The 11,101-nt window shown below is 32.1% G+C and overlaps 1 long non-coding RNA gene across 2 annotated transcripts; it reads right to left on the reverse strand.

Moving 5' to 3' along the window:
* Window positions 1–6,071: 6,071 nt before the first annotated feature.
* Window positions 6,072–8,477, reverse strand: LOC114192637 (uncharacterized). 2 transcript variants are annotated; one of them, XR_014996674.1, is made up of 5 exons: window positions 8,250–8,477; window positions 7,938–8,142; window positions 6,807–7,471; window positions 6,619–6,725; window positions 6,072–6,290 (listed from the first exon to the last, which is right to left on the reverse strand). It is a non-coding gene; the product is annotated as an uncharacterized LOC114192637 (long non-coding RNA). The 2 variants fall into 2 exon arrangements; XR_014996673.1 differs by having other exon boundaries at window positions 6,807–8,142.
* Window positions 8,478–11,101: the final 2,624 nt, after the last annotated feature.

Raw genomic sequence — 11,101 nt, forward strand, 5'->3', positions numbered from 1 at the left:
GATGTGACTGGTCTAAGGCAAAGAGGTGTGCAAGTCCGCAAAGGTGAAACTAGTGCAGTGGATGAGTTCAACAAGGTGCAATACTTCAATCAATGTGTAAAACCAAGGTGAGCAAGCTAGAAATTTCCATGTGGGAAGGCTTAGTGTGGAGGAAAGGTTGCTAGCCATGGTGGTGACCAAAATCATCATGCCTAGGGGGAGCAACCATGCTACCTTGAATGAAGGTGATTTAGTGGTGATGTACTGCATTCAAAATGGGGTGATGGTGGACTGGACATACACAATCTGTGACCATATGATGAAAGCAAAGAGGCTCACGGATTTCAAGCTTCCATATGTGGTGCTCATCTCCAAGTTCATTGAGCATTTTGGTGTGGATGTGGAAGGGGAGCTTAAGGAGTCAACTGGCCTTCTCAATCATGTTTCCACACTGAATATGCACAAGATGGGATTCACCAAGGTAGGCAACACTTGGCTAGTTGAAGGAGATCAAGGCGTAAATATTGAAGTTGGAGCAAATGATCATGAAGCGGGAACTAGTGGAGGAAACCAAGAGGAAGATGAACCTCAGCCAATGGCAATTGAGTTGTACAACCCTCTTGAGAATACTGGACCTACATACTCCCAATGAGAGAATGGTTCTCAACCAGCTTCAAGACCTCAACATGGCTCAAAATGCACATCATGCATATTGCACAACAAGGTTCCAAGACTTGGATTACCAACTCCATAACATTCATGACCTCCTCTCCAATGTCTACAATAGAGACAACCCTAGGAATGAGTGAAGGGGATGGCTCATAGGTCATGCATTGCATTTTCGTGCTGCATTTTGTGTGTCTGCTGTCTGTTCCAGTATTTTAGTTGGCTATTTTCTCATTTCAGTTGACTAATCATATCAGTTTTTAGCTTCATGATGTATCTATCATTTCTATTTTTGTTTTAGTGTGTTTGTATTCGTGCCAGGTGCTCTGGTACACCCCTATGTTAATGCTTTAATGAAAATTTTCATCTTTGCAAAAGGATTTATGCATTTACTTTCATTTGATGAATTGAAAGGGAGAGAAAAATGAGTGCAAATTGAGTAAAATTGTGTCAAAATTGGAAAACCTGAAATAAATCTATTCTAATCATATAATACTGCAAACTTAATAAAAAATATGAAGTTAAATCATATTATTAATGATAGGGGGAGCATATGCATATGTGATATGTACGTATGCTTGTGTGCTTTTGCTTGGTTGTATATTTGGACTATTGGTATCTTGTATGCAAAAGCTTTTTCAGGTTTCTCTATGGATCTTAGCTCATCAATTCAACTCGAGGGTGTTGGCTTCATCAATTCAGGGGGAGATTGTTGGCAGAAGCAAGCTTGAAGCAAAGAATTGATAAAGCCATGTGCATGAAGATCTTAAGTGCTTGATGAAGATTGATGAAGATCCTCTTGAAGATTAAGTTTTAGTGTGTTAAATTTGTATATAACATGTTAAATGTACTGTGTTAGTGTTATACATTGTTGATAGGCTATATGACATAGGTTAGATGTCTTGTGTGCCTTAGCGTATCTCTTTTAATTTGTTAAAATGGGTTTTAACAGGTTAAAAGGCTTGCTGTATATAGTTTCTTGTATGAATGTATTCAGTCAATTGAATTATTTTTCAATCGACTGATTTCACTAAAGTCAAGTGAAATCAGCTGACTGTACAGAAAATTCAATCGACTATTTTCACTTAAACCAGACTATATAAGCTGTGTTTTCGCGAGCAGATGTGCAAATCTGAGTTTTTCTGAACGAAATCGTGTCATTCATCTCTGGGAAGCGTTCTCTCTCTGCAATACATAGCTGCAACTCGTGTTTGAAGATCTTGGTTGATCTTAGAGGCATTTTGGCTTGTGAGTAGCTTGAAGAACACATGTATGGTGTGCTAGGGACAACCACCATCGGGTTTGGATGTTTTTGTGTCTCTGGATGGTTTGCCTGATGTGATTTCAGGTCTGCAAGTGTGATTCTTGTAGGTTGAGGTTCTAGATTTTTGTGTGAGTCAAAAATCTTGTGTGCTTTGTGTTCAAAAGTGTAATCTTGGTGTTTGATTTGTAAACATTTGAATATAGTCCTGGAAAACTGGATGTAGCTCTGTGATTGAGTGAACCAGTATAAAAACAGTTGTGCATTCTTCTTTCCCTCATCTCATTCTCTTTGAAACTCTTTAAAAACTCAAGAAAACTAAGCAATTTGATCTTTGGTATGATTTAATGTGTTCTTGTGTAATCTGAGGCTTTATACTTGTTATAAATACTGATTGGAACATGTCTTGTATGTAAAAGATTGCTGTTTGAGTTGAATTCACGAATTCTGCATTCTGCATAATTCTCCAGTATTTTAGCCGATTGATTTGTATTTTTAATTGACTGTTTCATAGCATCAAGAACAATTTAGTCTGTTGTTTTATATTTTAATTGACTGAAAGTGTATTGGTCTGCTGCATTTACATCCAAATTTTCCAGTCCATTAGATTCAATTGAAAAAGAGTTTAAGCTTTCAAAAAAAATTTATAAAGTCAATTTAATCTCCCCTTCTTGGATAAACTCACCATTTTAAAACTATCACGTTTGGCCACCACAACTCTCAATCACGGTTTCTCTATTCCCTCTTCTTGCTGTTTCTCCTCCCCTAAAACCCCAACCTTTTTAAACCTATATAAATTTCATTCCCTTTCATTCCTAATCTTTTATATTGATATACTTAAAATAATAACCTAAGATTTGGTCGTTTATATTTCTTTGATTTTTTGGATTTTAGCATAACAACAAGCACCATGAAACTAGTTTTAGAATAAAAACGTCCTGCTACACGTGACCAATGGAGAGAGAAAAACTAATGGAATTTACGTGGTCCCCATAACAAAAGAAAAGAAGAAAATCATATAAGCAAACATATTCTGCTTTCCAATTAGGGTCAAACCCACACAATCATGACTAATAGACAAGCCCTTTAACCACCAAGCCAATTAATCTCTCTTTATGTTTTATGTACCATAAATATATAAACACATGTCTTCCATATTAAATATAATATTAATAATTAAAATAAATAAAACAATAGCTTAAATCTTTCAAATAATTATTCCATATTTCATAATTAAATAAAATAATTAATTTTAAATAAAATTCACAACTTTAATCACGCCATTCATATTTTTTCATGTTTTTCTCTTTATTCTAATTTTTTTTCCAGGTCTTTTTCTCCTCAACTTAAAAAATTTTCGTCCTAAAAAGTTATCTACTTAGAAAAGTAAAATAATATGCATTACCTAAAATTTGCGCACACCTAGATGATAAACTAAGAGTCTCACACCAAATAAATTTGCACACATAAAACATTCACTATAAATATAAAATAAAAACATCATATTTCTAAAAAAATATTTATACCGAGAAAACAAAATCATCCTTGAATTAACGTAAGTGAAATATTCATAAAAAAATATAATCTAACGTACAACTTTTCTTTTTTTTCTAAATTCTTTCACACATAGCTTTATACCTTATCTACTTTCACAATATTTTTAAACAAAATTATAACCCGCAAATCAACTAATATATATATATATATATATATAAAATCCATATTATTATTTAAATTTATCAAAACAAAACAACCACCAAATAATTATATAATAACATGAAATTGTTACATACCTTTAACACAAATAATCTCATATAGAAAAACAACCATATTGTGATATCATGCAACATTATATTACCCACACATAAAACTCACCTTGCCTGATTCGAACATATGCATAACTCATCAAAGATAACAACCAGAAACTTGTTCCTAAAACCAAAACATGCAATCAACAACATATTAGCATTAAGTAATATCCAACTGTATGTCATTCTCTCATAACCAACCACTTTACCTTTCCTGCGCAACAACGCCTCTTGGAAATGGACTTTTCCCTACTTTTCCCTAAGACTTATTAAAAACCAAAAGAGAAATCTCAAATTTTTTATATAAACCAGTAAAAACATTGTGTTTATTTTTGTATGATAATAAAAAATGATAAAATGATAATTATTTTTATTGTTATAATTATAATTATAAAATTAAATATAAATAATTTTTATAATTTTATTATAATTAATTTTCATTTATAGTGATGGAATTTTAAAAACATTAAATAAAAAGATTATTAAATTAAATATATGATCACTTAAAAAATAATATTAAGAAAACAATTATTTTTATTTAAAAAATATTCTGAAGGTCAAATTGAAAAATAAATGTTGACAATAAAAAAACTTTTTCTTATGTATTGGTATATTAAAAATATTAAATTTTTAAAAAGTATGTTAAAAATTATAATAAATAATATAAATATAAAAAAATTTGGGGCGACCATGGCCCCTATGTCACAACGTAGATCCGTCGTTGACTATTTTTAGGTTAAAATATCTTTTTGGTCCCAAATTTCGTAAAAATTTTGTCAAATAAGTCCCAATTTTCGTCAATTTTATTCAATTGGGTCCTTTTTTGCTAACACCGTTTAAATCATTAACGGCCATGAACAATGACTGCCACATGTCACTTTGTGGTTTTTTTGATTTTTTTTAAATTTTTTATTTTTTTTCAATTCTTTTAAATGTCCACGTGTCAACCTAGCAGCGAGCCACGTGTCAAAGTTAATGTCCTATATTCAATTTGATCCCTATATTTGTTATTTTTGTTCAATTTAGTCTCAATTTTTGTTAAGATGAACCAATTTTGTCCCTCTCTAAATTGAAACCAAATTTAATTTTTATATTAAAATTCACATTATTTATTAAATATTTTTATATAATATATTAAAATTCACATCATTATAACTTTGATATAAAAATTAAATTTGGTCACATCTTCAATAGGGACAAAATTGGTCAATTTTAAACAAAAATAATAAATAATAAAAAAAATTGGTAAATTTGGGACTAAATTGAACAAAAATAATAAATATAGGGACCAAATTGGATATAGAACATTGACTTTGACATGTGGCACGATTATGGTTGACATGTGGACAATTAAAAAAATAAAAAAAAAATAAAAAATTTTAAAAAAGAAAATTCAAAAAAAACACGAAGTGACACGTGGTCGTCACTGTTCATGGCCGTTAATAATTTAAACGGTATTAGCAAAAAAAGGACCCAATTGAACAAAATTGACGAAAATTGGGACCTATTTGAACATAAAACCAAAATTAGGACTTATTTGATAAAACTTGACAAAACTTGGGACCAAAAATGTATTTTAACCTTATTTTTATTTTCTAACTGATTATCATACGTGTAATTTTATCACTATAACTGTATAAATAAATTTTATTTACTATAATATAATAATTTAATGTAATTGCCATGTGTTTTTTTTATTACCATCCAACGTATATTGAAGTTCAAAAGGTTACATATGTTTTTGGTCCCTTAACTTTCACTACAAATTGGAATTAGTCTATCTTTAAAACTTTGGCCCAATTTAGTCTGCTGCATAAATTTAGTCTTTTTAATCATTAATCACTACGAAAAAAGATGAATTTTATGGCGGTCAAAATTGTTATTTCTGACAATTATAAACCGTCTAAAAGAAACTTTCCAGCGGTTAAATTAATCTCCATTTGTACAGATGTCAATAACTGCTCTGCTTTTGGCGGTTTTCATCGTAACACTGGTAATGTTGCTAAAAAAGAAACTAGTGTTATATGTAGTTAAATGTCGCTATATATATAAAATTGCTAGAATATACATTGTTATTTGCAATTAAAAACCACTAGAGTATACATGTATAAACCGCTAAAATATACATCGTCATCTGTAACTAAAAACCGCTAGAATATACATGTATAAAAATTCATAGTTTAAGAAACTACATTATAGTTCGATGAAAATAAAAATTCATTATCAATAGCATTGAACATCATAGGGTCATACATACATTAATTTGCAACGAAATGAGACAAGATAATCCATAACAAGCAATATAAATACAATATTACAATATTTTTATTGCAATGTCCAAATCAACACCATTAGAATAAAAAGAATCCTTATATATATATATTATATATATATATATATATATGAAAAAGGTTAAGCATATCATTTTAGAATACATTGTAAAATTAAATATTTACCCATATCTATAAACACAAGCTAATGAGTCTTTCTTCAAATATTTTTTTGCAGTACTGATCTTGAAGATGAGATTGGTTCAGAAACTGTGCTTCATACTGAGTCCCTTGGTCATGTCCTTCCTGTTTTCATAAATAGGAAACTTTGCAGGTAAATAAAATTAAAAGCAACAAAATCTAACACACGTGGGAACACTATTCTACAGTCATAAGAGAAACTAGTTTTCAAGATTAATTAGCATTTAAACATATAATATATAGATCATCCAACTCAAATTAAGTAAGAAACAAAACTTATTCGCCAATTTGATCAAAAGCAATGTAAAATATGTTACCAAATGCTAGGTTTTATTAGAATAATAATAAGTGTTATTAGAAAAAAGCGAATTGGTTACATAAATCACGAATTTATACCATAGACAATGAAAACAAGGGACATAGGACAACTTACCTTAAGTTCTGATAATCTCTAGACATCTATATAAGCAGATCTTGATATAGAGATATACGGTAGATCACTTGCTTGTAGAATCATCATACAACCATCACCGACACTTTCTGATGTATTAGTAACTTTATTTAGTAACAAGACAATTTAAGGTAAAAATTGGAATCACACTTTTCTAATGGTTGTCAAACCTGTGGGAGGGAGATGGATTGATCCATGAAAAGGAAACTGGGGAGGGAAAACTTCCAAACTAGACATAACCCAACTAAATCTTGGAGCACCACATGAATGAAATGAAACTGAAGTCAGATTTCTTGAGCTAAAAACTAAATAAAAGAAAAGTAAACCTACCTCTGTAGAAGATGCACTTGCTCGGGTATTTTTCACAGAAGTTGAAGGGAATATTTTTTTGAACCTCAACAACAAAATCATATTTTAAAGCACACAAAAATGTAGTTGAAACACGTTTTTCCTTAGCTATTGCTGCCAATGCGACAATGCAGCATCCCTGGCTTCAGGAGTGTTGTCATATAGGCACATATCTTCATCATATAACCTCCTATTCAATATCTTATTCTTAGCTGACTATGATTTGACCTAGTTCTTATAAATTTTATTCACCAACTAATTATAAATATATCAACACTAAAAGATGTCTACATGGGATGGGATGATGATCATTCAAAGGAGACATACCACATAGTTTCTTAAAAGCTATGAATCAGAGAAAGAAAAAAAAAAGACAAACAATGTTAGTCATAAACTGAAAAAGGACAGAGCAAAAAGATTAATGGAAAAGCTTACCCTTATGGCTTGAAGTGCCAAGTAAGACATATTTTTGAACCATTTTTCAAACCTGCATTTCTAAACACATTAGTAATAGAGTTTGAACAGATCAAGACAAGAATAAAGACCAAAAGCAAAGACAATAAATTGCAGATAGAAATAGTATAATATTTATAGTTTAATGCTTAATGTTTAGCAAAAAGTTATTGTTGCTATAAGAGTCGCTCAACGTGGGACTCCTAACAAATAATGTCACATAATTTACATTTAGCTCGCTCCTTACATTTAAGGTTCTATTAAATCTCTTGTCATTTCCCACATATATTATCTATTAAAACAAGAAACTGGAACACAAAAACAATAACAAGAAACAAGGAAGCAACTGGAGTTTTCGAAAAACGAGGAACTAACAATTCAACCTAGTGAGTGATTGAAGTCCAAAAACATTAAAAAAAAGTATAATGTGGGCAATTATAAGATGGAAACCAAAGGAACGAAATTGAAAAATGGAGGCACTAAAATGAGAGCGTCCTAACCGAGCTTGGACTACAAGACGTAACAGCCATGTTGAAAGCATTGCCGATTCGAACGGCATGGTACTTTCCATGCCTGTATTTCTCCATGCATTCCTCTTCTGAACTGTAATTTTCGTTCCTCTCCATCAAATTCTCCAGTTATACATCCCAATTTGTATGAGTCAGAAAGAGGGAATCTTTGGGAATCTGAGTTAGGGTTTTTCAACTTTACCGAGCAAATAAAATCACCAAAATTTGAGTGAGTCGTTGCTCGAATTGACTCAACAGAAATAACATTCGATAAATAAAAACATAAAGGTGGAGTAAGTTTACCAATAGAAAGAGTTGCATGAGCGAAATTAGTGGTGGAAGAATTCATAGGAAGAGACGTTTCTTCGGACAATGCTTCGCCTCTTGAAGCAACGATGTTGGTGAAGCCATTGAAACACCAATCTGTGTTCATATTAGATGGAACCCTAAATCAAGAACATTTATCCCAATTGCCATGTCCTGGAGAATAGCTTTGTAGCACGATTTTTTCTCATTCGACGTTTTCATATCCTAAAACTATATAACATAAAATAATATAAAGTATTTGTGATGGGTATATAAAACTAACAGAAATTAAAAAAATTTCTAACAATTTATTTAATCGCCATAAAATAATGGCTGGTAAAAATTACTTTTTTTATAGTGAATTTAGACATTTTAATCAAATTTTGTTAAGTTTATTTGATGTTTTAAACACATTTTTTAATTAGAATTAATTTTTTAAAAATAGATATATTTAAAAAAAAGTGTTTAGAAATAGATATAAATTAATAAAAATAAGTATTTTGGAAAACTATATATATAAATAGATATAAGTTTCTTAAAAAAATGGTATATAAGAAAATATTTCTATAAATAGATATAAAAACTGGATAAACAAATATTTAGAAATACATATATTTCAAAGAAATTTAAATTAGCAAAATATTTGAAGAAATAATTTCTGAACAAAAAAGTTAGGTTAAAATACCTTTTTGGTCCAAATTTTCATCAAGTTTTGTCAAATAAGTCTTAATTTTGGTTTTGTGTTCAAATAGGTCCCAATTGTCGTCAATTTTGTTCAATTGGGTCCTTTTTTGCTAACACTGTTTAAATCATTAACGACCATGAACAGTGACTGCCACCTGTCACTTCGTGGGTTTTTTTAATTTTTTAATTTTTTATTAATTTTTTTTAGTTTTTTTAAATTATTTTTTTAAATGTCCACATGTCAAGCTATCAGTGTGCCATGTGTCAAAGTCAATGTTCTATATTTAATTTGGTCTCTTGTTATTTTTGTTCAATTTAGTTAGATAGTAGCTAGTAACTAGTAGCTAGAGCAAGGAGCTAGTAGCTAATAGCTAGTAGCTAGAAGCTTGTAGCTAGTAGCAAGAGTTAGAAGCTAGTAGCTTGAGATAGTAGTTAGTGGTTAGTAGTAAGTAGCTAGTAGTCGATCTAATAGCTAGAAGATAAAGCTGGTAGCTAGTAGCTAGAGTTGGTAGCTGGGATCTAGTAGGTGGGAGCTTGTAGCTAGTAACTAGAAGCTAGTAAGTAGTAACTAGTAGCTAGAGCTAGTAGCTAGTAGCTATTAACTAATATCTATTAGCTAGTAGCTAGTAGCCAATAGCTAATAGCCAGTAGCAAGTAGCCAGTAGCTAGTAGCTAGTAGCTAGTATCTAGTAGTTAGGAGCTAGATCTAGTAGCTAGGAGCTAGAGCTAGTAGTTAGGAGCTAGAGCTGGTTACTAGTAGCTGAAAACTTGTAGCTTGTAGCTAGTAGGTAGTAGCTGGTAGAAAGTAGCTTGTAGCGAGAACTAGTGACTAGTTACTAGTAGCTAGAGGTAGTAGCTAGTATCTAGTAGCTAGTGGCAAGTAGATAAAGTTTGTAGCTAGTAGCTAGAGATAGTAGTTAGAGATAGTAGCTAGTAGTTAGAGCTAGTAATGAGTAGCTAGGAGGTAATAACTTGTAGCTAGAGATGGGTGCCAGTGGCTACTAGTTGGTACCTAGTAGCAAGTAGCTAAAACTAGTAACTAGTACCTAGTAGCTAGTCGCTAGTGGTTAGTAGCTTGTAGTTAGAGCTAGTAATGAGTAGCTAGGAGGTAATAGCTTGTAGCTAGAGATGGGTGCCAGTAGCTACTAGCTGGTACCTAGTAGCAAGTAGCTAAAACTAGTAACTAGTACTTAGTAGCTAGTCGCTAGTGGTTAGTAGCTTGTAGCTAGTAGTTAGTAGTTAGTAGCTAGTACCTAGTAGCAAGTACCTAGAGCTAGTAGCTAATAGCTAGAAGCTAGTAGCTAGTAGCTGGTAGCTAGAGCTAGTAGCTAGACCTAGTATTTAGTGTGTAGCTAAAGCTAGTTGTTAGTAGCTAGAGTTGGTAGAAAGTAGTTAGTACCTAAAGCTAGTTGCTATAGCTAGCAGCTAGTTGCTAGCGGTTCATTCTGAGTAGCTAGAGTAGTAGGTAGTTGCTAGTAGCTAGTTGCTAGTATCTAGAGCTAGAGCTAGTAGCTAGAGATGGGTGCTAGTACCTAGTAGCTGGTAGCTAGTAGCTAATAGCTAGAGCTAGTGGTTAGTAGCTAGTAGCTAGAGCTAGTAACTAATGACTAGTAGGTAGTAACTAGTACCTAGATCTAGTAGTTGGTATCTAGAACTAGTAGCTAGGAGCTAGGAGCTGGTAGCTAGAGGTATTAGCTAGATGCTAGAGCTAGTAGCTAGTAGTTGGGAGTTAGTAGGTAAAGCTAGTAGCTAGTAGGTAGAGCTAGTAGCTAGTAGCTAGAAGGTAGAGCTAGTAGCTAGAAGCTACTAGGTAGAACTTGTAGCTAGTAGTTAGAGCTAGTAACTAGTAGCAAGTTGCTAGAGAAAGTAGCTAGAAGCTAGTAGCTTGTTGCTAGTAACTAGTAACTAGTAGCTAGAGCTAGATTCTAGAGGTAGTAGCTACTACTTAGAGCTAGGACCCAGGAGCTTTTATCTAGTAGCTAGTGACTACTAAGTAGTAGCTAGAACTAGATGCTAGTAGCTAATGACTACTAACTAGTAGCTAGAGCTACTAAGTAGAAGTTAGAGCTAGTAGTTGGGAGCTAATAGCTAGTAGCTAGAGCTAGTAGCTAGTAGCTAATAACTAGTAGCTAATAGCTAGTAGGCAGTAGCTAGATCTAGAAGCT

The sequence above is a fragment of the Vigna unguiculata genome, chromosome 7 (genome assembly GCF_037176805.1).
Source record: "Vigna unguiculata cultivar grain cowpea cultivar isolate G323 ecotype 2 chromosome 7, ASM3717680v1, whole genome shotgun sequence".
NCBI lineage: Eukaryota > Viridiplantae > Streptophyta > Magnoliopsida > Fabales > Fabaceae > Vigna > Vigna unguiculata.